The sequence below is a fragment of the Nansenia antarctica genome (assembly GCF_963989245.1).
Source record: "Nansenia antarctica genome assembly, chromosome: 8".
Taxonomy (NCBI): Eukaryota; Metazoa; Chordata; class Actinopteri; order Argentiniformes; family Microstomatidae; genus Nansenia; species Nansenia antarctica.
In genome coordinates this window covers 25,049,208-25,073,990 of record NC_137678.1, presented here as the reverse complement: position 1 = coordinate 25,073,990, position 24,783 = coordinate 25,049,208, and the positions used below count along the sequence as shown (strand labels likewise).

General features: G+C 45.9%; 1 pseudogene across 1 annotated transcript in view; it reads left to right on the top strand.

The window, feature by feature from the left end:
- The first annotated feature begins 7,197 nt into the window (after positions 1–7,197).
- The window catches only part of LOC308164064 (condensin-2 complex subunit D3-L-like), a 23,570-nt pseudogene continuing 5,984 nt past the window's right edge, over positions 7,198–24,783 (top strand). Inside the window, exons 1-19 of the transcript in view lie at positions 7,198–7,379; positions 8,052–8,124; positions 8,524–8,649; positions 11,915–12,161; positions 13,664–13,737; positions 16,090–16,224; positions 17,147–17,265; positions 17,337–17,434; positions 17,669–17,778; positions 18,016–18,123; positions 18,502–18,616; positions 20,235–20,354; positions 20,753–20,991; positions 21,547–21,626; positions 21,967–22,104; positions 23,045–23,178; positions 23,476–23,666; positions 24,001–24,111; positions 24,682–24,783. The exon at positions 24,682–24,783 is cut by the window's right edge and continues 69 nt beyond it. The product of the transcript in view is annotated as a condensin-2 complex subunit D3-L-like (transcript). The remainder of the gene's footprint in view (positions 7,380–8,051; positions 8,125–8,523; positions 8,650–11,914; positions 12,162–13,663; positions 13,738–16,089; positions 16,225–17,146; positions 17,266–17,336; positions 17,435–17,668; positions 17,779–18,015; positions 18,124–18,501; positions 18,617–20,234; positions 20,355–20,752; positions 20,992–21,546; positions 21,627–21,966; positions 22,105–23,044; positions 23,179–23,475; positions 23,667–24,000; positions 24,112–24,681) is intronic.

Below are 24,783 nucleotides of genomic sequence, written 5' to 3'. Positions count from 1 at the left end.
ATTTGCATTAATTTAAACATTTTAACTGAATAAAAACACCTTTTTTTGAATGCTCAGCTGGCTTCACACCAGCCAATGGGTTTACTGAATAGATGTCGCTGGGGGGAATGAGGAGGAAATGCTATCTGGTTGGCTCAGGGAAAAAACAATTGACCTGTATTTCATTACAGGAGATGATGGTCCATGGGTAAAATGATTATGTCACTTTTGTTTTTGTTTAGTTGAACTGATTAAGGATTTGATACAATGTTTACACAGCAATATGTGATATTGGACCAATAAGAGACATACATTGAATGGAAATGAGATTTTTATGAAATGAAATGAATAAACAACCTCAATTTCAGCCACAACGTTGTCTCTTCATGCTCAACACTCTACACACACCGTTCTGTACACATGGTAACTTCAATAAAGGCATGTCCTATGGTCAATATGATTTATTCTGGGAACTGCAGAAGAGCCTGTGAAAGTGACCAATGGACGCTATAGACATGTATATCATAGTAACACACATACTGTCTCACTACGTCTATTTCTGTTGGTCACCTGGCTTATCATTCTCTCTACATGATCTTAAATATTCAGTTATTTTCTTCTCTATACAGTTGAACCCTGGTTGAAGCTATGAAAGAGATGCATCTGAATGCTAGTGCTCTCAGCAGATAAGGCATACAGTCGTCTTAACCGTATAAACCTAAAAGTTGAATTGTGGTTTATGTACAATGTCATTTAATAATCTTCTTACAGGACACACATTTATAATTCTGTAGATAGACATATTGACCGCATATTGGTGTCACACATACTTCATTGAACAACATTTTTCTTCCTCATGGGATTCACTTGTGCATATTGCTCCTCTAGTGGGCTGGTGGTCTCGGTGTCACTTTCACTGCTGCATACTCGCTCTCCTGTGTCTGTCCCGACGTGTCTGTGGCTGAGACTTCCCTCTCTCTCAGTTTGGAGAAGTCTATCTCACCATAGTGGATCTCCTCAGGCTTCTCCGCAGCAGGCTGCTGTGGTTCACCTCCACCCAGAGCTTTGTGATCGTTCCCCACTCCAGCTGCTGGGTTCTATGGAACATACAGACAGACAGAGAGCTGCTGTGAGGATCTTTGGAAAACGAATGTGTTGCCTATTAAACTCACTTGTATAGCTAAGTTCCTTCTAGCAGGTTAGAGGTTAGTAAGCACATTCTGAACGTGAAGGATATATGTTTTATTCAGTTCTATTTTATTTTTTTTGCAATAAAGTATAAATGCATAGTGGTTTTACATCCCACAGCTGTTGCATCATCATCTGCTTCCTCTTAAACATTCCTCAATTTATCTGTCATGAGCTTCCCACGGCTGTCAGAACTGCAGAATCACTCCCCAACTTGCGCCGGGGGCTGAAGACCCATCTTCTTTAAGCTACACCTTAAAACTGTCCCTCCTGAGACATCTACTACCCCCCTGTACTGTTTCTCCTGAGACATCTACTACCCCCCTGTACTGTTTCTCCTGAGACATCTACTACCCCCCTGTACTGTTTCTCCTGAGACATCTACTACCCCCCTGTACTGTTTCTCCTGAGACATCTACTACCCCCCTGTACTGTTTCTCCTGAGACATCTACTACCCCCCTGTACTGTTTCTCCTGAGACATCTACTACCCCCCTGCACTGTTTCTCCTGAAACATCTACTAACCCCCTGTACTGTTTCTCCTGAGACATCTACTACCCCCCTGTACTGTTTCTCCTGAGACATCTACTACCCCCCTGTACTGTTTCTCCTGAGACATCTACTACCCCCCTGTACTGTTTCTCCTGAGACATCTACTACCCCCCTGTACTGTTTCTCCTGAGACATCTACTAACCCCTGTACTGTTTCTCCTGAGACATCTACTACCCCCCTGTACTGTTTCTCCTGAGACATCTACTACCCCCCTGTACTGTTTCTCCTGAGACATCTACTACCCCCCAGTACTGTTTCTCCTGTGTCATATTTTACAAATATATATACAGTATATATATATATATATATATATATATATATATATATATATATATATATATATATATATATTAAATGGCCCCTGGATTGGGCTTGGATCACTTTTTCCTACTAAGACTGGTGGATAGATGATTCACAAAGTCAAATATATTTGTTACTTTGGAATAAGGCGTCTGCTAAATGCCCAAAATGTAAATGTACATCTTCGTACATTGAATTAACTGTTGAACCTTTGAATTAACTGATGAGTTGTTGAATTAGAGTTACAGTATTCAGTTTGTAACCCTAACATGTGAAGATCTTATGTGGTTCGAGTCAATAAAGCAGACAGTGGATGAGGGAACAGAATGGACAGGGAACAGAATGGACAGTATATCAACAGTTCTATTCCCACCTGTGTCTGCGTCCCTTCAGATCCTTTCGGAAGCCTTGATTTTCTCAACCTGGGAAAACAATAATACAAATAAATCTTCTCATTGCCCCCCAAAAAAGTATTTACATACAAAAGCACAAACAGAGGTAATAAACAGCACTGTGTTCATTTTGAGATAAGTAGTAAATTGTTACCATGCAAAGACACCCATCAGAATCAGCAACAGAATCCCCAACAGAGTCCCTAGGACAGCCCAGAGGGCCGAAGGGAGACCACACCCTAAACACAGAACATGCCATGGTCACCTGGGACAATGGATATTTTTGCGCATTGTCTTAAAAATGAATTGTTACATGTCAATAATGAGACAGGACTTCAAGTTCCTTTGACACGTTTTACAATCTTAGAATTCATCATAGAATCATGTCCAGTACATATTACATTATATCTAGGTACATTTGAAACTTTGCAAATCTGTCTCCCCTGTGTTTACCTTTGATACTTATTGGAACAACGCTTGATGTTGCATGACCATGTTCGTTCCATGCCTCACACTGGTACCGTCCTTCATTGCTGGCAGTCACGTTGAGGGTGTAGTTCTCTCCAGATGCTACCATGACACCATTCCTTAACCAGGTGAAGCGGCTGATTGGAGGGTTGGCTCTACTGCTGCAGGTCAGAGTCACAATGCTGCCCTCTGCCACTGGACCAGCCAAACTAACCAGCACTGAGGTGTCCCTGGGAGAGACTGGGGTACATGGGCTCACTTAGAATGGATATGGATATAGTGTCAACTAAATGTTCTTCTTATTACCTGGTATATATTGGATATATTAGATACTCTATGAAATGGACATTGATGGAATATAAGGATATGATTATCTGCGTTAGACAGTGACTGATATTGTAAGGTCGTCTTACATGAAACATTGAGCGTCTTGTGTTCAGCTGTCATCCGTTGCCCGTTTTCCACTGGGTAGACTGCAGTGCAACTGATGGCCATCTTATGATGACTCTCTAACAGAATGAGGGTCACTGTCCTCACAAGTGTTTTGGTTTTGTCTGAATTCTCACGGAGCTGGTTCTTTGTCTCTCTGAGAGTCCAGGTCAGCTGAGGGGGGAGTCTGGGACAGGGGATGTCAGCAGAGCATGTCACGTCGATCTGCTTCCCCACCTTCATCTCACCTGAGATATCGATCTTAGGTTTGCCAGGCAAATCTATAACAAATACAAGACACACATATGAAACTCTCTCCCGCCCCTTCCTATCCCATATAATCTGATTGAAGGAAGTGTAAATAATATTTGATAAACAGTTCAGTTCAATCTTACCTTCGACTTTTATTTCAATTGGGCTATCACTGGCTGTGGCGACGAATGGCCTATTCTCAATTCTGAAGTAGTATGTATCTGAATAACTTAGAAGGAGCTTTGACATGACCGTCATGCAGTTTCTCTCAGACAGGTTCCCAACTATCTCTATTGGGTAAGGATTGGGTAAGATAATAATATTACTACTATTGAAAACCACATTGTTGATATTATTCCCAAATTGTGGTTGGTTTTTAATCCACACTCCAAAGGTAGTAGGTCTTGCATTGTCAAATTTAAGGCTATCAGCTTCATCATCATTAAAAACACATGGGATTTGCACACAGGAGCCTCTCAGTGCGTTCATCATAGCTGGCATTGTGGCGGTCAAGTCAGCGGCCAAAGCACCTGCAATGTCAACCTCATGATTAACATCAACATTCATGTGAGGGTCTGTCAATACTGCATGTTTTAACTGCTTTGGTTGAAAAGTCGGATGTGTCTCCGCTATTAAGCAGTTTTAGATTTGTTTTTGCAATGAGAAGTGCTACATAAATACAATATGTTAATACCCTTATTATTATTATTACTATAATGCAGTGGACGACAATGACCTGTCACTCTGTAGAAAAATAGCGTTCACACACCATATACCGTAGAGATAATGTCATTAGATGTGTGTATGTGTGATGACAGCAGGAGGGAAAACTCACCTGACAGAAAGAAAGAAACGAGGAGCATATTCTTAGGGCAATTAATCTCAGTAGAGACAGACTCCGATTCTGACTTTTGTAACACACACACACACACACACACACACATACACACACACGCACACGTACACAGACACACACACGCACACGCACACAGACACACACACACACACACACACACACACACACACACACACACACACACACACACACACACACACACACACACACACACACATGCAGTAAGTAAGTAAATACTCACAAATGTACAATATGTTGTACTGTGGGTTAGTATGTATTGCAAAATCCAGCTGTATTGCAAAAATAATATGAAAGTTATTTAATAGCTATAGCTATTTTATTTAACCTTTATTTATACTGGAGAATCACACCATACTGTTCTTTTGCAGGTGCACCCTGTCCACAATATGTACACAATAACAAAACAACACATACAAAATACAACCCAGTTCAATAAAGAATATTATCAAAATATCATATAAAACCACAATATTAGGAGAAACTATCACATCTTTCACAGAGGAGGTCCTCAATTACGTAACACCCTAAATTGCCCAAGTGTCACCAGAACATTCAACTTAATTTATTTTTTTTGTTTGTTCTAGCAGTTAGGTTACCATAAGTTACCATAATTAAAAGTGGATTTACCCAGTTTGGTGGAGACCTGGGGAACCTCAAGAGTAACCAACTCTGAGAACGGCTTAGCTCATTTATGTCATTGAATTTGAATAATGAGGTCAGGTAGTTTGTGCAGTAAGGCTTTGTGTATAAAGGGAGTAATAAAGAGAACTATGGGATTTCAGCGAGGTCTAGCCAACCTAACTAAGTTAAGCAAGTAAGTATCCTGTTAAATTAAATGTTTTCTTGATTTTCTTACAGCTTTAACATGAACATATAATACATAAAATAGTGAAAAAAAATCGAAACTTACTTCACAACCAAGACGCTATCCACAGGAGAACACCCATAGTGAGGTTGGACGAAATAAAATGTTGCAATTACGTTACATCTTGTGACACTACAGTGCCGTACTTCCCAAAAAGTGCTTCTCAAAAAGTACTTCCCAAAAAGTTCACTGGCCCACAATTTGCATGTGCAGGCAGCTCAAGTGTCTTAACCACTTAGAACCGAAAATACAAGCTTGTTTTATTACATGTTTGTAAACAATGACATTTTATGTAAGTAAAAATATATTTTATTACATGCTTTTTTGATATTCAATAACTGTTAATCAACTACTATCATCTAATATTTCACATTTTTACTGAACTTTCCACTCTTGCACAATTTGTATTATCCAGTTCAGTGTGACTAAATACAGTACAATTCAGTGACTAAATCCACCGGAAAACATTAGAACATTTATTTGAGACAAAAGACAAAGTGGAATAGGCCTAATCTAGGTCCAGGAAATCAGCCAGACATTGTTATTTCTCAACACTATTTTCAAAACTCTATTTTCAAAAAGTGCTACACTAGATGAATAGTACATTGTTTCTCAACCCCTGCTCTGTGCACTGGAACTGGACCTGGGGTCTACCTTTCTACCTTTCTGCCTTTCTGCCTTTCTACCTTTCTACCTTTCTACCTTTCTACCTTTCTGCCTTTCTACCTTTCTGCCTTTCTGCCTTTCTGCCTTTCTACCTTTCTACCTTTCTACCTTTCTACCTTTCTGCCTTTCTACCTTTCTACCTTTCTACCTTTCTGCCTTTCTGCCTTTCTACCTTTCTACCTTTCTACCTTTCTACCTTTCTACCTTTCTGCCTTTCTGACACAGACTCACCACCTCACTGCTGCCATGGATCTACTTACATTGAGCACATCTGAAGATCATTTTGCTCCATTTTTAGATCTGATTAGATTCAACTTCATTGTCATCGCAGAGTACAAGTACAATACAACAAAATGCAGTTTAGCATCCAACCAGAAGTGTAAATAGTGATATAAGGGCACGATATACTGTAAATAGAACAAGAGGTAGTGATAGGTAATTATGTAATATACAGTATGTGCAGAGGTAGTGTTGCAAACATCAGTATAGTTTAGACAGTTATGGGCTATATAAAGAGAAAGAGGTACACGCCTTTCTGCCTTCTGACACAGACTCACCACCTCACTGCTGCCATGGATCTACTTACAGGCACATCTGAAGATCACTTTGCTCCATTTTTAGATCAGATTAGATTCAACTTTTTTGTCATCGCAGAGTACAAGTACTATACAACAAAATGCAGTTTAGCATCCAACCAGAAGTGTAAATAGTGATATAAGGGCACGATATACTGTAAATAGAACAAGAGGTAGTGATAGGTAATTATGTAATATACAGTATGTGCAGAGGTAGTGTTGCAAACATCAGTATAGTTTAGACAGTTATGGGCTATATAAAGAGAAAGAGGTACACGCCTTTCTGCCTTCTGACACAGACACACCACCTCACTGCTGCCATGGATCTACTTACAGGCACATCTGAAGATCACTTTGCTCCATTTTTAGATCAGATTAGATTCAACTTTATTGTCATCGCAGAGTACAAGTACTATACAACAAAATGCAGTTAAGCATCCAACCAGAAGTGTCAAAAGTGATATATGGGCACAACATAAATAGAACAAGAATGGTAGTGATAGGTGACTATGTAATACAGTATGTGCAGAGGTAGTATTGTAAACATCAGTATAGTTTAGAGGTATATACAGTTATGAGCTATGTACAGTGAGGTAGTTTATGTACAGTATCTAATGTGCAGTATTTTCCAGTGCTGTGTCAAAGCGTTTGAGATGCCGCCTGCTTTAACAACTAAGCTGTTGTTCCTGGTGTTCCTGCAGTCTCTGCGCCAGGTGTTCCGCAGGCTGCTGTACGTGATCCTGATGATGAACAAAGGGCAGCAGGGGAGACCCTCCCTCCTCACGCCCAGCCAGGCCGTCCTCACACACAGAGACCACACCCTCAGCTTTGTCTGGTACGGGCGACACTCAACCCCTCTCTCCTCTCCTCACCTCCTCCTTCTCTTCTCCTCCTCTCCTCCCTCTCTCCTCCTCCTCTCCTCTCTCTCCTCACCTTCTCTCCTCTCTCTCTCCTCATCTCTCTCTCTCCTCCTCTCTCTCTCCTCCTCATCTCTCTCTCTCCTCCTCTCTCCTCTCCTCACCTCCTCTCCTCTCTCGTCTCGTCCTCCACCCTCTCCTCCTCTCCCTCTCTTCCTCTCCTCCTCCCTCTCTCCTCCTCTCTATCTCCTCCTCTCTCTCCTCTCTCACCTCCTCTCCTCCTCTCCACACCTCCTCTCCTCCTCTCTCTCCTCCTATCCTCTCCTCCACCCTCTCTTCATCTCTCTCTCCTCCTCTCCTCCTCCTCTCACCTCCTCTCCTTCATATGTAATGGGTCTAAACATAGTGTTGTTAAAGGAAATGGAAGACAGAAATACTGTGGATGTCAAACAGATCACTTGCTTTCACCTGTCCAGTTGTTACGTCATCATCAGTGCAGTGCCGTTTTAAGACGCATCACTATGCAACCAAAGCAAAACACATCTATAAACTCACAGACTAACCCTAACACTGCTATTCTTTACCTTTAGTATGACTGTATCTAGTCTAAATGTTGTTAGCTAACTACTGATGTTTCCTTGGGTTCACAGTCATCTGGTTGATGAGATGAAGGAGGCTGTGATGCCACTACTACGAACCCTCCTGCAACACATCTGCTGCCAGGTGAGTTAACTTAACGTAAACATTTAAGATAAGACATAATGTCTAAGATATTACCGTAAAATCTCAGTTTTGACAGTTGGCAGTAGATTAAATGACAGAACAGTTGACAGTTTTTGTTCTGAAACAGTTTTCTTTCTCAGTTTTGATAGTGCTGTACATTAAATTACAGAACAGAATTGAAGCAGTTGTCTCTGTGATGTTTGTTGTTCCAGATGGCAGAGAAGGCAGAGTACATGATATTACCGTAAATCTCAGTTTTGACAGTTGGCGGTAGATTAAATGACAGATCAGTTGACAGTTTTTGTTCTGAAACAGTTTTCTTTATCAGTTTTGATAGTGCTGTAGTTAAATGACAGAACAGGTTTGAAACAGTTTTCTCTGTGATGTTTGTTGTGTCAGATGGCGGAGAATGCAGAGTACCGGGGCCACGGGGCCCAGGCCGTGGCCAGGCTGCTGGGGAAGATGCCCAGCGAGGACTACGCCTCCTTCATCAAGTGGCTGTTTGGATACTCCAGGAACGCCAAGGTAACCTCTGCTCTGTGAGGTAAACTCTGGGCTGTGAGATAACCTCTGCTCTGTGAGATAACCTCTGGGCTGTGAGGTAAACTCTGGGCTGTGAGATAACCTCTGGGCTGTGAGGTAAACTCTGTCTGTGAGGTAAACTCTGTCTGTGAGGTAAACTCTGGCCTGTGAGGTAAACTCTGTCTGGGAGGTAAACTCTGCCTCTGTGAGGTAAACTCTGTCTGTGAGGTAAACTCTGTCTGTGAGGTAAACTCTGTCTGTGAGGTAAACTCTGTCTGGGAGGTAAACTCTGTCTCTGTGAGGTAAACTCTGTCTGTGAGGTAAACTCTGTCTGGGAGGTAAACTCTGTCTGTGAGGTAAACTCTGTCTGTGAGGTAAACTCTGTCTGTGAGGTAAACTCTGTCTCTGTGAGGTAAACTCTGGGCTGGGAGGTAAACTCTGTCTGTGAGGTAAACTCTGTCTGTGAGGTAAACTCTGTCTGTGAGGTAAACTCTGTCTGTGAGGTAACCTCTGTCTGTGAGGTAAACTCTGCCTCTGTGAGGTAAACTCTGTCTCTGTGAGGTAAACTCTGTCTGTGAGGTAAACTCTGTCTGTGAGGTAAACTCTGTCTGTGAGGTAAACTCTGTCTGGGAGGTAAACTCTGCCTCTGTGAGGTAAACTCTGTCTGTGAGGTAAACTCTGTCTGTGAGGTAAACTCTGTCTGTGAGGTAAACTCTGTCTGTGAGGTAAACTCTGTCTCTGTGAGGTAAACTCTGTCTGTGAGGTAAACTCTGTCTGTGAGGTAAACTCTGTCTGGGAGGTAAACTCTGTCTCTGTGAGGTAAACTCTGTCTGGGAGGTAAACTCTGTCTCTGTGAGGTAAACTCTGTCTCTGTGAGGTAAACTCTGTCTCTGTGAGGTAAACTCTGTCTGTGAGGTAAACTCTGTCTGTGAGGTAAACTCTGTCTGGGAGGTAAACTCTGTCTGGGAGGTAAACTCTGTCTGGGAGGTAAACTCTGTCTGTGAGGTAAACTCTGTCTGTGAGGTAAACTCTGTCTGTGAGGTAAACTCTGTCTGTGAGGTAAACTCTGTCTGTGAGGTAAACTCTGTCTGTGAGGTAAACTCTGTCTGTGAGGTAAACTCTGTCTGTGAGGTAAACTCTGTCTGGGAGGTAAACTCTGTCTGTGAGGTAAACTCTGTCTGTGAGGTAAACTCTGTCTGTGAGGTAAACTCTGTCTCTGTGAGGTAAACTCTGTCTGTGAGGTAAACTATGTCTCTGTGAGGTAAACTCTGTCTGTGAGGTAAACTCTGTCTGTGAGGTAAACTCTGTCTGTGAGGTAAACTCTGTCTCTGTGAGGTAAACTCTGTCTGTGAGGTAAACTCTGTCTGTGAGGTAAACTCTGTCTCTGTGAGGTAAACTCTGTCTGTGAGGTAAACTCTGTCTCTGTGAGGTAAACTCTGTCTGGGAGGTAAACTCTGTCTGTGAGGTAACCTCTGTCTGTGAGGTAACCTCTGTCTCTGTGAGGTAAACTCTGTCTCTGTGAGGTAAACTCTGTCTGTGAGGTAAACTCTGTCTGTGAGGTAAACTCTGTCTGGGAGGTAAACTCTGTCTGTGAGGTAAACTCTGTCTGTGAGGTAAACTCTGTCTGGGAGGTAAACTCTGTCTCTGTGAGGTAAACTCTGTCTGTGAGGTAACCTCTGTCTGTGAGGTAAACTCTGTCTGTGAGGTAAACTCTGTCTGTGAGGTAAACTCTGTCTGTGAGGTAAACTCTGTCTGTGAGGTAAACTCTGTCTGTGAGGTAAACTCTGTCTCTGTGAGGTAAACTCTGTCTCTGTGAGGTAAACTCTGTCTGTGAGGTAAACTCTGTCTGGGAGGTAAACTCTGTCTGTGAGGTAAACTCTGTCTGTGAGGTAACCTCTGTCTCTGTGAGGTAAACTCTGTCTGTGAGGTAAACTCTGTCTGTGAGGTAAACTCTGTCTGTGAGGTAAACTCTGTCTGTGAGGTAAACTCTGTCTGTGAGGTAAACTCTGTCTGGGAGGTAAACTCTGTCTGGGAGGTAAACTCTGCCTCTGTGAGGTAAACTCTGTCTCTGTGAGGTAAACTCTGTCTCTGTGAGGTAAACTCTGTCTGTGAGGTAAACTCTGTCTGTGAGGTAAACTCTGTCTGGGAGGTAAACTCTGTCTGGGAGGTAAACTCTGTCTGGGAGGTAAACTCTGGGCTGTAGCCTGTCCTGTGTGAGCTCTGTAGCCTCTCCTGTGTGAGACATGAGAGAAGATGATTTGATGATTTCCTACCCGTTGAGGTCCAGAATGAATGAATGAATGAATGAATGAATGACTGGTTTAATGATCACACAACCAAGGTCGGTGGAATTTGTTGTCGGTACAGATGGAAAAAACTCAATACTGCAGTGTCAAACACATCAAGCATACACACATTACACACGACTGTCACAATGGACAATGTACACACACAACCACAAGACAAAATCAGTCAATATTTACAACTATAAAGTGCAGTACATCTGGCAGGGTTAGTGCAGTGAGTCAGGTGGTGAGAGTCCTTAACTGTGTTTACGAGGTCCTAGACTTGAGTCTTAGCTGAGCTAACCGGAGCTAACCTGTGTTTACGAGGTCCTAGACTTGAGTCTTAGCTGAGCTAACCGGAGCTAACCTGTGTTTACGAGGTCCTAGACTTGAGTCTTAGCTGAGCTAACCAGAGCTAACCTGTGTTTACGAGGTCCTAGACTTGAGTCTTAGCTGAGCTAACCAGAGCTAAACTGTGTTTACGAGGTCCTAGACTTGAGTCTTAGCTGAGCTAACCGGAGCTAACCTGTGTTTACGAGGTCCTAGACTTGAGTCTTAGCTGAGCTAACCGGAGCTAACCTGTGTTTACGAGGTCCTAGACTTGAGTCTTAGCTGAGCTAACCAGAGCTCAACTGTGTTTACGAGGTCCTAGACTTGAGTCTTAGCTGAGCTAACCAGAGCTAACCTGTGTTTACGAGGTCCTAGACTTGAGTCTTCTAGCTGAGCTAACCAGAGCTAACCTGTGTTTACGAGGTCCTAGACTTGAGTCTTCTAGCTGAGCTAACCAGAGCTAACCTGTGTTTACGAGGTCCTAGACTTGAGTCTTCTAGCTGAGCTAACCAGAGCTAACCTGTGTTTACGAGGTCCTAGACTTGAGTCTTCTAGCTGAGCTAACCAGAGCTAACCTGTGTTTACGAGGTCCTAGACTTGAGTCTTCTAGCTGAGCTAACCGGAACTAACCTGTGTTGTTTACCTTACCTCAGGTGAACTACCGGATGTTTGGGCTGGACATGGCCATGGCTCTGCTGGAGCAGGAGGAGCGTCCAGACGGCCTGGCCCCAGAGCTGGCCATCTACCTGCCCCACAGGTTCCTGGTCCAGAACCTGCTCTTCGGCCGCCTCTCCGACGCCTCTCCCTCGGTCCGGGGCCACTCCCTCACCTGCCTGGCCCAGTGTCTGGAGCTGCCCTCCCAGCCCGCCTCCCGCAGCGTATACAACCTGTTCTCCTCCAGTAAGACCCTCCCTCCCTCCCTCCCTCCCTCTCTCTCTCTCTCTCTCTCCCTCCCTCCCTGCCCGCCTCCCTCCCTCCCTGCCTCCCTCCCTCCCTGCCCGCCTCCCTCCCTGCCTCCCTCCCTCCCTGCCCGCCTCCCACTCCGTATATGACCTGTTCTCCTCCAGTAAGACCTCCCTCCCTGCCTCCCTCCCTCCCAGCCTCCCTCCCTCCCTGCCCGCCTCCCACTCCGTATATGACCTGTTCTCCTCCAGTAAGACCCTCCCTGCCTCCCTCCCTCCCAGCCTCCCTGCCTCCCTCCCTCCCTCCCTGCCTCCCTCCCTCCCTGCCCGCCTCCCTCCCTCCCTCCCTCCCTGCCCGCCTCCCTCCCTCCCTCCCTGCCTCCCTCCCTCCCTCCCTCCCTGCCTGCCTCCCTCCCTGCCTCCCTCTCTCCCTCCCTCCCTCCCTCCCTCTCCCTCCCTCCCTCCCTCCTCCCTCCCTCCCTCCCTCCCTGCCTGCCTCCCTCCCTCACTCCCTCCCTCTCTCCCTCCCTCCCTCCCCCTCTCTCTCTCTCCCTCCCTCCCCCTCTCTCTCTCTCCCTCCCTCACTCCCTCCCTCTCTCCCTCCCTCTCTCCCTCCCTCCCTCTCTCTCTCCCTCTCTCTCTCTCTCCCTCCCTCCCTCCCTCTCTCTCTCCCTCCCTCTCTCTCTCCCTCCCTCCCTCCCTCTCTCCCTCTCTCCCTCCCTGCCTCCCTCCCTCCCAGCCTCCCTCCCTCCCTCAATCCCATCACACGCACAAGTACACACACACACACACACACACACACACACACAGGTACACACTCACTCACGCTTGTTTCAGTCCAGCATACAGAGTCTATGCAGAGATGCAACAAAGCCCATGACTTATCTGGTCATTCTGTTCATTCATGTTGACAACAGTCTTATCTCACCTTCATGATTTTCCAGTGAATAGAGACTGTTGATGGATGTGATTTGTGTATCAAATCTGAATGTTTTCTATTTTTTTTCCAGCTGGTGCCCGAACTGTCCTGGACTCTCATGACGGTGTGTGTTTCAACCTGATTGGTTCAGAAATGACCAGAGCGGTGTTAGACGCTGGTTAATGTATAAGAGACTTGTTTTTAGGAGACAGTTACAAGTAGTATGAAATTGTTACAGCAGAAACGTTTTACTCACATTTCTAATATTAAGATAATATTATCTTACATTTTTATTAATTCTATTTTACTTGTCGGTTTACTTGCTGTCTTTTATGCTGTATGCTACCAAATGTACTGTGAAGCACTTTGTGACTGCTGTCTTGAGAAGTGCTGTACACATAAAGTAAAGTAAGATAATGGGATCTAATGGGGCAGCTGTGTCTCAGGAGGTAGAGCCGGCGTCTAATGATCACAAGGTTGGCAGATCGGCGGTTCAAACCCCGGCTGGCCACATGTCGAGGTGTCCGCGTTGGGAAACTGTCATCGTGATGTGATGTTTCTTTACGCTGTTTCTCCTCCAGCCAAGGAGACCATGGACCTGCTGCACCGCCGGGTCAGTGACCCCAACACCAACGTGAGGAAGTCTGCCCTGCAGGTCAGCGCTCTTACAGGGTATCCGCAGTGTCTTGAAAAGTATTAAAAGTTGATTAATCAATTTTGGGAAAATCAAGACCCTTAATAAGTATTCAAAAGTCTTATCACGATTTTATGAGGTCTTGAATTTTGTAGGTATTTTTCTGAATTAGACTCTGTCCAAAGAGTTTGAGTCCTAAAAACATGAAGTAAAAGTTATTAGTTTTTTTTTAAATGATCGTGGTCTAGTCTATTGCAAACTAAAACTGTTAAGTTAAAGGTGTCACTAATGTAAACGGTTACAGCTCGAAGTGGCGGTGAGGTCTGGAAAAATATTGACAAGGTCTTTAAAAAGTCTTAGAAAGGTATTGAAATTAACCTCAAGATTCCTGTATATACCCTGAGTAGGTAACATAGACACGGCTGTTCTAGTGTCAACTGTCACTTAGATCCAACTGTCACACCTAATTTTTCTGGTTTTCTGCTCGAAATGACATGCCCACAGTGAATATAGAATATCTCCACAATCACAAGGGCCTTCATAATGATCTTGTTATCAAATGAAAGCTAACACCTGTGGGGTGGCTGTAGAAGTGTCAGAATCAAAATCTATGTTACTGTGTCAGAGTAAATAGAGCTAGAACATTATAAAACATCTCAAATTCAGTCTCCGCCTAAAAAAACAACAGCTTTTACAGTGAATATCACCTTGGAAACCTGATGACCAAGCCCAAATCATCTAGGAATCAGTACTCCAGGGTCTTATTAGTACTTGTGCCAAAGTCGATGCTAGTAATGTGAGCAAATGCAACTTTGTACCTGTTTTAGTACAGGTATGTTTAGGCGGACACCTATATGTTTAGGCCATTTGGAGATATTTTGGCACCATCTTTGACCTTTGACCTTTCTCATGTATCAGATTGTTTTTTTTGTTTTTTTGGGGGGGGGATTTTTTTGGGTTGGCCGACCAATGTTATGGAAATTCAGTTCCTCATACGAACATGTGTCGTTCGAGTGCTTTGGTCCTCATATCAGGATCTGATGTTTCCACGTTGTTGAAAATCAACGACACATCGCTAGTCAACTAACACAGCTTGTTTGCCTTGTGAGCCTGCTAACAATGTAAAGTAGTGTTCTAGTTAACTAGGTAACAATGTAAAGTAGTGTTCTAGTTAACTAGGTAACAATGTAAAGTAGTGTTGTAGTTAACTAGGTAACAATGTAAAGTAGTGTTCTAGTTAACTAGGTAACAATGTAAAGTAGTGTTCTAGTTAACTAGGTAACAATGTAAAGTAGTGTTGTAGTTAACTAGGTAACAATGTAAAGTAGTGTTCTAGTTAACTAGGTAACAATGTAAAGTAGTGTTCTAGTTAACTAGGTAACAATGTAAAGTAGTGTTCTAGTTAACTAGGTAACAATGTAAAGTAGTGTTCTAGTTAACTAGGTAACAATGTAAAGTAGTGTTCTAGTTAACTAGGTAACAATGTAAAGTAGTGTTCTAGTTAACTAGGTAACAATGTAAAGTAGTGTTCTAGTTAACTAGGTAGCAGTGGGGATTACTCACCCAATCCATTGCGCTGTTGCAGTGTTTTGTGATTCTCAACAACGTCAAAACGTAGTTCCCTGTTTCAAAAAGTCCGAAAATTTTGATTGGGGTGACGACATGTGGACCAAAAGACTAGAACCAGACCAGAGTTTGAACCCCGGCTGGCCACATGTTGAAGTGTCCTTGGGCAAGACACTGAACCCCAAATTGCTCCCAATGAGCGGGTCGGCGCCTTGCATGGTAGCTTGCCGCCATTGGTGTGTGAATGGGTGAATGGGTGAATGTAAAGTGCTTTGGAATAAGGCGCTATATAAGTGCAGTCCGTTTACATATTTCCAGACCCCATATCCACTGACCTCCAGCTCTCATCCTGTCTTGTCCAGCCTGAACTGACCCTCCTCCCCTCCCCTCCAGGCCATGTCCAGCCTGTACTGACCCTCCTCCCCTCCCCTCCAGGCCACGTCCAGCCTGTACTGACCCTCCTCCCCTCCCCTCCAGGCCATGTCCAGCCTGTACTGACCCTCCTCCCCTCCCCTCCAGGCCATGTCCAGCCTGTACTGACCCTCCTCCCCTCCCCTCCAGACATGTCCAGCCTGTACTGACCCTCCTCCCCTCCCCTCCAGACATGTCCAGCCTGTATTGACCCTCCTCCCCTCCCCTCCAGACATGTCCAGCCTGTACTGACCCTCCTCCCCTCCCCTCCAGACATGTCCAGCCTGTACTGACCCTCCTCCCCTCCCCTCCAGACATGTCCAGCCTGTATTGACCCTCCTCCCCTCCCCTCCAGACATGTCCAGCCTGTACTGACCCTCCTCCCCTCCCCTCCAGGCCATGTCCAGCCTGCTGAAGCACGGCGTGATCACGCTGAGTCAGGAGAACCTGGCGGTTCTGTCTGAGCGCTGCCGCGACCCGGCCGTGTCCGTGAAGAAGAAGGCCCTGCAGAGCCTGGGGGAGCTGCTCAGCGTGAGTCTGACTTCCTGTTTCTACTTCCTGTTTCCTGTCTGGCATCATCCACCATACTGAAACTGTGTGAACGGTGTCAGCTGGACTCTGGGGGGTATTCCATCAATGTCGCTGTGTAGGAGGCAGGCTAATTTATGTGGTGCCCCAACTAGATACAGATACAAATACAGAATACTTTATTAATCCCCAAAGGGAAATTCAGTTTCCACTGTTCATGGCCACAAACACAATGATCACACAACAACACACTCACCACTGGAGCTCAGCACCCAGCCCACGGTTCACAAGTGCAAGTCTGACAGCTCAAGTTTAAGAACAGTTCAATAAATACATAAAAAGTGCATAAGTTTACAATTCAAGTTTAAGAACAGATTCAGGGATGCAAAAAGAAGTGCATAAAAAGTAAAAAGTGCATAGGATATGGCAGGACCCCCCCCTGATATGCACACAGCCTCCCCTACCCCTAACCACCCCCCCTGTCCCTACCCCCCCCCCCCCCCCTCCCCGTTCGCTGACTCTGTGTTCCATGTTACTTGTTGTTTTTTGTGTTTTCCGTATCTCCTATATTGTCAGCGTCTTTGAGCCTCGGAAAAGCGCTATATAAATTCAATGAATTATTATTATTATTCCCTGCTGGGTCTACTCATTTAGTAGTACTAGTGGTCGTTGTGTGTAAATAGCAGCTTAGCATTGTAAAGACTATGGTCATTTGACCCCCGAGGCGGCTCTTATAGTCGGTAACATAGACACGGCTGTTCTGCTGTTAAAAAACCGTGCCCTGCTGACATGCTCTCTTCTCCTTACTCTCCTTGCTTTCCTGTCTATCTAAACTATCTCTGTCCAATAACAAAGATAAATATGAGTGGGACTGCCCCACTCAGAAAGAAATAACCTTTAAACCAACGTGTGTCTCTCCCCCCAGGCCCATCCAGAGAGCACCCTGGTCCAGAAGGCGTGGCTGGGCGGGGTGGTGCCGGCCGTGGTGGACCCAGAGAGCTCGGTGCACGAGAAGGCCCTGGAGTGTCTGGACCAGGTGATCAGGTGAGTTAGGCAGATATCTCAATTTGGCCAAAATATGACTTAAGCATACCTTTTGACGTGGGTCTGTTTAGGACCAAGAGCGTCAGTGTTACGACCTCCTGCAACATCCTGTCTGTGATCGGGGACATCGCTCAGCATCTCAACGACGACACCAAGAGCAGGATCGTTGGTGAGTTAAATGTTGTTGTTTTTTTACCGTAAACTGCGGTTTCTGAAAATGGCAACGTTTTATAATCAGATTGAAGGGGATCAATGACCATTTTACATTACTGGCAGTGCATTCCACAATTTGGGTGCATAAAATGAGAATGCAGCTTCACCAAATCGGTTGATATATATTACCAATAGGTAAGAGGTTACCAATAGGTTAGAGTGGTTGACAGAAGTGTCTCTCTGGTGACAGAGGACCTCATGACCTGCCTGAAGAGTCTGGAGATGCCCCTGGAGGTGATCAGCGCCAGCGTGGAGACCCTGTGCAGGCTGGGGCAGGAGGAGGCCGTCAGCGACACACAGGTAAAAAAATAAATAATAATCAGTCTTCTATCATGACGACTGCCAATGGCCTGAGCTTGATTACTCTTCCTGCTACGACTGGTTTGATTGATGATTCACTTGCTTAGTCAAATGTATCGATTGTAAGTCGCTTTGGAATAAGGCGTCTGCTAAATGCCAAACATGTAAATGTAAAAAATGGAGTAAAATCAATGGTAAATCAGCTTTTCAAACAGAGTTTCTACTCCTCCTCTGTAGAAGTTCCTGAACCAGTACTGTGGGGAGCTGGTGTCGGTGTGCGAGGCCTACCTGTCTGACGTCCTCCTGAACGAGAACGGAGCTCAGAACCTGAATGAAGACCTGGTGGTGAGAGGAAGCACTCACTCACACTCCTATTGGCCAAGCAAGAAGTGCATGTTTCTGGCTGTGAATTCTGGGTACACGGTTCCCGAGTTGGTCTTAAAAAGTCTTAAAGTCTAAAATCCAGCAATCCGATTGAGGCCTAAAAAGCCCCTACATTTAACCTATTCGGTCTAAAATTGAGGTGCCAGGTCATAAAAATGTGATCCTGCAAAGAAATCAGTCCGACCACATCTATTGAATGAAGACCTGGTGGTGAGAGGAATGGTTGCATGTTTGTTTCTGGCTGTGAATTCTGGGTAACATTTATATCACACTAACATATAAATGACAGTTTCTATTAGTTTATTTTTCGCTAACGACTCTCAACTTTGACCCTGTCAGGTGAAGCACCTGTTCACCCTGGGCGTGGCGTCGCTGCACTGCCCTGCCAAGGTGGGCCGCCGCCTCGTCCTCCTGGTCCAGTCTGTCCTCACCTGCACCGCCGAACAACAGACAGGTAGGTACCCTGTCTGTCTGTCTGTCTGTCTGTCTGTCTGTCTGTCTGTCCTCACCTGCACCGCCGACCAGCAGACAGGTAGGTACCCTGTCTGTCTGTCTGTCCTGTAGAACAACAGGTAGGTAGGTACCCTGTCCATCTGTCTGTCCCGTAGAACAACAGACAGACAGGTACCTTGTCCATCTGTCTGTCCCGTAGAACAACAGACAGGTAGTACCAAATATGTACCACCCTGTATCTAGAGAATCTAAATGCCCCTTTGCCAGATGTTAGGCTACACCACAACATCTGTCTTCAGCGTGTAGGTCTTGACAGAAGTGTCCATCTGGTGACAGAGGACCTCATGACCTGCCTGAAGAGTCTGGAGATGCCCCTGGAGGTGATCAGCGCCAGCGTGGAGACCCTGTGCAGGCTGGGGCAGGAGGAGGCCGTCAGCGACACACAGGTAAAAAAATAAATAATAATCAGTCTTCTATCATGACGACTGCCAATGGCCTGAGCTTGATTACTCTTCCTGCTACGACTGGTTTGATTGATGATTCACTTGCTTAGTCAAATGTATCGATTGTAAGTCGCTTTGGAATAAGGCGTCTGCTAAATGCCAAACATGTAAATGTAAAAAATGGAGTAAAATCAATGGTAAATCAGCTTTTCAAACAGAGTTTCTACTCCTCCTCTGTAGAAGTTCCTGAACCAGTACTGTGGGGAGCTGGTGTCGGTGTGCGAGGCCTACCTGTCTGACGTCCTCCTGAACGAGAACGGAGCTCAGAACCTGAATGAAGACCTGGTGGTGAGAGGAAGCACTCACTCACACTCCTATTGGCCAAGCAAGAAGTGCATGTTTCTGGCTGTGAATTCTGGGTACACGGTTCCCGAGTTGGTCTTAAAAAGTCTTAAAGTCTAAAATCCAGCAATCCGATTGAGGCCTAAAAAGCCCCTACATTTAACCTATTCGGTCTAAAATTGAGGTGCCAGGTCATAAAAATGTGATCCTGCAAAGAAATCAGTCCGACCACATCTATTGAATGAAGACCTGGTGGTGAGAGGAATGGTTGCATGTTTGTTTCTGGCTGTGAATTCTGGGTAACATTTATATCACACTAACATATAAATGACAGTTTCTATTAGTTTATTTTTCGCTAACGACTCTCAACTTTGACCCTGTCAGGTGAAGCACCTGTTCACCCTGGGCGTGGCGTCGCTGCACTGCCCTGCCAAGGTGGGCCGCCGCCTCGTCCTCCTGGTCCAGTCTGTCCTCACCTGCACCGCCGAACAACAGACAGGTAGGTACCCTGTCTGTCTGTCTGTCTGTCTGTCTGTCTGTCCTCACCTGCACCGCCGACCAGCAGACAGGTAGGTACCCTGTCTGTCTGTCTGTCCTGTAGAACAACAGGTAGGTAGGTACCCTGTCCATCTGTCTGTCCCGTAGAACAACAGACAGACAGGTACCTTGTCCATCTGTCTGTCCCGTAGAACAACAGACAGGTAGTACCAAATATGTACCACCCTGTATCTAGAGAATCTAAATGCCCCTTTACCAGATGTTAGGCTACACCACAACATCTGTCTTCAGCGTGTAGGTCTTGACCTGTGTGTGTGTGTGTGTGTGTTCCTCCAGCAGGCCCGGGGGAGCTGCCTGCCTCCCAGCCCCTGTCCCAGCCCCTGTCCCAGCCTCTGTTTCAGTTCAGGCCCAACTCCATGCCCAGCATTGTCCGAGCCCACGCCGTCCTCACCCTGGGTACGACCTCTCACCTCTCACCTCAGGAACACCATACCTCAACACATAACCAGCACCAAATTGCTGAATTCCAAATCAATTCTTGGCCCTACTTCCTAGATCTGAAAGGACTGGTTAATCGGAAGCAATATAGCACCATTTCCTCCTAGCTCATAGGAGGGTGAGATTGAACCATTGCCTTATTGCAAGTAAAACCGATCCAATCCCTTATATCTGTTAATGTGGGTCTGTGGGTCTTAAGGGATTGGATCGGTTTTAGTTGCAAGGCGATGGTTCAATCTCACAATGTAAGGAGCTAGTTTAGACTTCACGGTGTGTTTACCTGTCCTCCAGGTAAGGAGCTAGTTTAAGATTTCAGCGTGTGTCTGTGTCTTACCTGTCCTCCTGTCCTCCTCCAGGTAAGCTGTGTCTCCAGCACGAGGAGCTGACCCAGAAGTACCTGCCGGCGTTCGCCCACGAGCTGGAGCTGTGCAGTGAGGTGGCGGTCCGCAGCAACGTGGTGGTGGTGATGTGTGACCTCTGCGTCCGCTACACCAACATGGTGGACCGCTACGTCCCCAACATCTCCGCCTGCCTGCAGGACAGAGAGCCGCTCATACGGAAGGAGACCCTCACCATGCTCACCAACCTGCTGCAGGTAGGACACCGCCATCTACTGGACTGGTGGTGGAAATGCGGGGAAAAAATAAAAGCCAGACTGCTGTGATTTGATTGGTTAACACTAGAACAGCCGTAGTTGTTTTTGACCTAATGACCATAGTCTTTACAATGGAAAGCTGCTACTGACACACAACGACCACTAGTTGGCGCGTCTTGTAAATTAGCCTGCCTCCTACACAGAAAAACTTGCAAAATAGCTTCATACTAGCTTATCCTGATGTGATTTTGAAAATGTAAGGATACTGGGTGGTAGAACGCACATATCTAGGAAAGGTCATGAAAGGAGGGTCCTGAAATGTTTTACTCACAAATTCTTTCTTTTTTTACTCACATGGTTAACACCCATGGCTCTTCTAGTGTCAAACAATATTGAGTGTTATTGAAAAAATCATGTACAGTGGTATCTTTGTGCTAAATATTCCTGTACATATGGATATGTCTTTTCAGGTCATACACCTAGCATGTTTTTATTCACTTTTTGTGTTCCTCCAGTGGAATATTAACGTTGTATTTTCTATGTCCTTGTCTGAAGGAGGAGTATGTCAAATGGAAGGGGTCCTTGTTCTTCCGTTTCGTTGCCGTGTTGGTGGATGAAGACCCTGCCATCGCCAAGTAACTACCCTCACCCTACTGCACTATACTATACCCTACTGCCTATAGACTTTCAGTTCAGTAACTATCACCACCACCCTGCCTATAGACTTTCATTTCGTACAAGCAACATCCAAAGTTTGAACGTTAAATAACGTGACACTCAATAACTAACGAGGATAAAACACAGAAAAGTCAGAGGCTTATTTCCACTGTGGTCCTCTTCCACATGACAGATAAGACATCAACACATACACAGTGGCAACAATCAAGACAACAATATTAAACATTACGAAGCACTTTTAAACAAGGCGTCTAGTGAATGCAGTGTGATCTGTTCTAATGTTGTTCTCTGTCTCAGACACTGTGAGTACTGCCTGGTCCACCTGCTGCTGAAGAAGAACCCGGTCATGTTCTCTCAGCACTTCATCGAGTGCATCTTCCACTTCAACTCCTACCACAAGCACAAGACCTACAACAAGTTCCCACAGACAGACAGGTAAGCAGTATGCACATCTGGGCCATCGCAAACCCCCCCGCTGTATAACCAGTGTTCTCTAAAGGCCTGTTCACACAGGACTAGTGTTACCTGGGGACCTCTGGTCATGTAATAGTTGCGGAGGTCGTCTGTGATCTTGATTCCAGTCTAGTCTGAATCCTGTGTGAATCTGCCATGTCCGTAATTTGTAAAGTAAAAATGTGCCACTGCAAATGACCTACCATATTTCACCAAACACAGAGGTCATGTTAGTCCCGTGTGAATGGGCATCTGGGTAATATGGGGTCGTTCGCAAGGTTTTTTGGTTTTCTTCGTGCCTTTTTTCTTCTTTATTTTCACCCTTTCTCTAACTGGGAATGTTGGTATTGGCAGTGGTAGTGGAAATACTCAAAATACCTTTTTCTCAAGTAAAACTATTAACTATCAATAGTAAAACTATTAATACCGCACAGTAAAAGCACTATAAAAATCCTGCATTCAAAATGTTACTTGAAAGTGAAGACATACAAGCACACAAAGACACTACCATCAGGGCAAATGATCAGGAATGTTTGTGACACGTTCTAATGCTTTGGTCCTCATGTCTGGATCTGATGTAATGATCAGACTTTTGTTTCGGAAAATGTGAATACATTTCCGCGTTGTTGAAAATCAACGACACATCGCTAGTCAACTAACACAGCTTGTTTTGTGAGCCTGCTAACAATGTAAAGTAGTGTTCTAGTTAACTAGGTAGGTTAGTTGGCTAGATGTGTTGCAGTATTTTGGCTTGACTAGCGAGTTTGTGTTGTGAAACGTAGTTCCGTCCGTGTTTCAAAAGAAAAGTCAGAACGTTTTGATTGGTTGCCGACATGCGGACCAAATGATCAGACTGTGTCACATATGGTGGAAGAGATGACAGGATATTCTACACATGTCTAATGTGTTGTGGGTGTTGCAGTGAGAAGGCCAGGTTCTCTCTCAGAGGGTTCCGGAACCAGGGCCGGAGGTTCCGGATCTACCGGTTCCTGCTGGAGAACTTCACTGACGCCCAACGCTTCAACACCACCATCAATATCTGCCTGACCGTCCTGGGTGAGCCGTGTGTGTGTGTGTGTGTGTGTGTGTGTGTGTGTGTGTGTTAGAGCCGGCGTCTTAATGATTGCAAGATCCGCGGTTCGAACCCCGGCTGGCCACGTGTCGAGGTGACCTTGGGCAAGACACTGACTCTCTCTCTCTGTGTGTCTCTCTCCCTCCCTCTCTGCCTCTCTCTCCCCCTTTCTCTCTCCTCTCTCTCTCTCTCTCCCCCTCCCCCCCCCCCTCCCTCCCTCCCTCCCTCCCACCCTCCCCCTCCCTCCCTCCCTCCCACCCCCCCCCCCCCCCCCCCCCCAGCCTGTTTCGTGGACGAGGAGCTCCCCCTGGACTCCGAGGGGCAGGACCTCCTACTGGAGACCCTGGGGGTTCTCAGTCTGAAGGAGATCCGGCTGCAGTCTGCCAGCGGGCCAGCAGAGGGCGGCGAGGAGCCGGAGGACGAGCAGCAGGTGGCCATGGCCAAGGTGGTGATGCAGGCCGCCCAGAAGAAGGTGAGTCACCCCGCCAACAGGGGGGGGGAACTGGGGGGGCGGCTGTGGCTCAGGAGGTAGAGCCGCCGTCTAATGTTCGCAAGGTCGGCAGATCGGCGGTTCGAGCCCCGGCTGGACACATGTCGAGGTGTCCTTGGGCAAGACACTGAACCCCAAATTGCTCCGAGTGAGCGGACCAAAGCATTAAAAGGTGTCACACATCGTTTAAGGCCTGGGTCTGTGTTGGCGTGGTTAACTGCCAAACTTGCTGATGGATCTTCGCTTGTCGATATCGGTTCTCACCACTAGAGGGCGCTGTGGTCTAACTGTGGTCTAACACGCCGTCCGTCCACAGATGCAGAAGAAGGTGTTCATAGAGGACATCATCCCCATCTTCATCGCCCTGAAGAGCATGCTGGAGCAGAGGCGCTCGCCCGTGCTGAAGGGGCTCATGGGATACCTCCAGGTAACACACACACACACACACACACACACACACACGTCCTGAAGGGGCTCATGGGATACCTCCAGGTAACACAACACAACACACTCACCAGGGCTAACCCTAACGGAACCTTAAAATAATTAAAAAGACCTATTAATGAATCAAACTCACTAGATTTTGTAGGGAAAGACGATGTGATGTGATGAGGTGCACCGTTCGTGTTCCATATAGCAGTGTTCCCTCTTCAATGAATCTTAAGAGTGGGAGAGTTTTCTTTTTATTGATAGAGACAGTAGAGATCAGACAGGAAGGATGGGTGAGAGAGAGAGAAGGGATGACATGCAGGATATGTCCGTGGCCGGAATCCAACCGGGAACCCTGCGGTTACGTGGTCAACGCTTAGTCCACTACGCCACCTAAGCGCCCCTGCATTATTTAATTTTTTAAATCCCAGGTGACCATGCAGGACTAGTCATGTGACCTCTCTCTACCCTATCCCAGGTGACCATGCAGGACTAGTCATGTGACCTCTCTACCCTATCCCAGGTGACCATGCAGGACTAGTCATGTGACCTCTCTCTCCTATCCCAGGTGACCATGCAGGACCACCGCAGCGAGGTGTAGGAGTTCTTCGCGGCAGACGAGCAGCTTGCATCAGAGTTGGAGTACAACCTGCAGCTGTACGACAAGGAG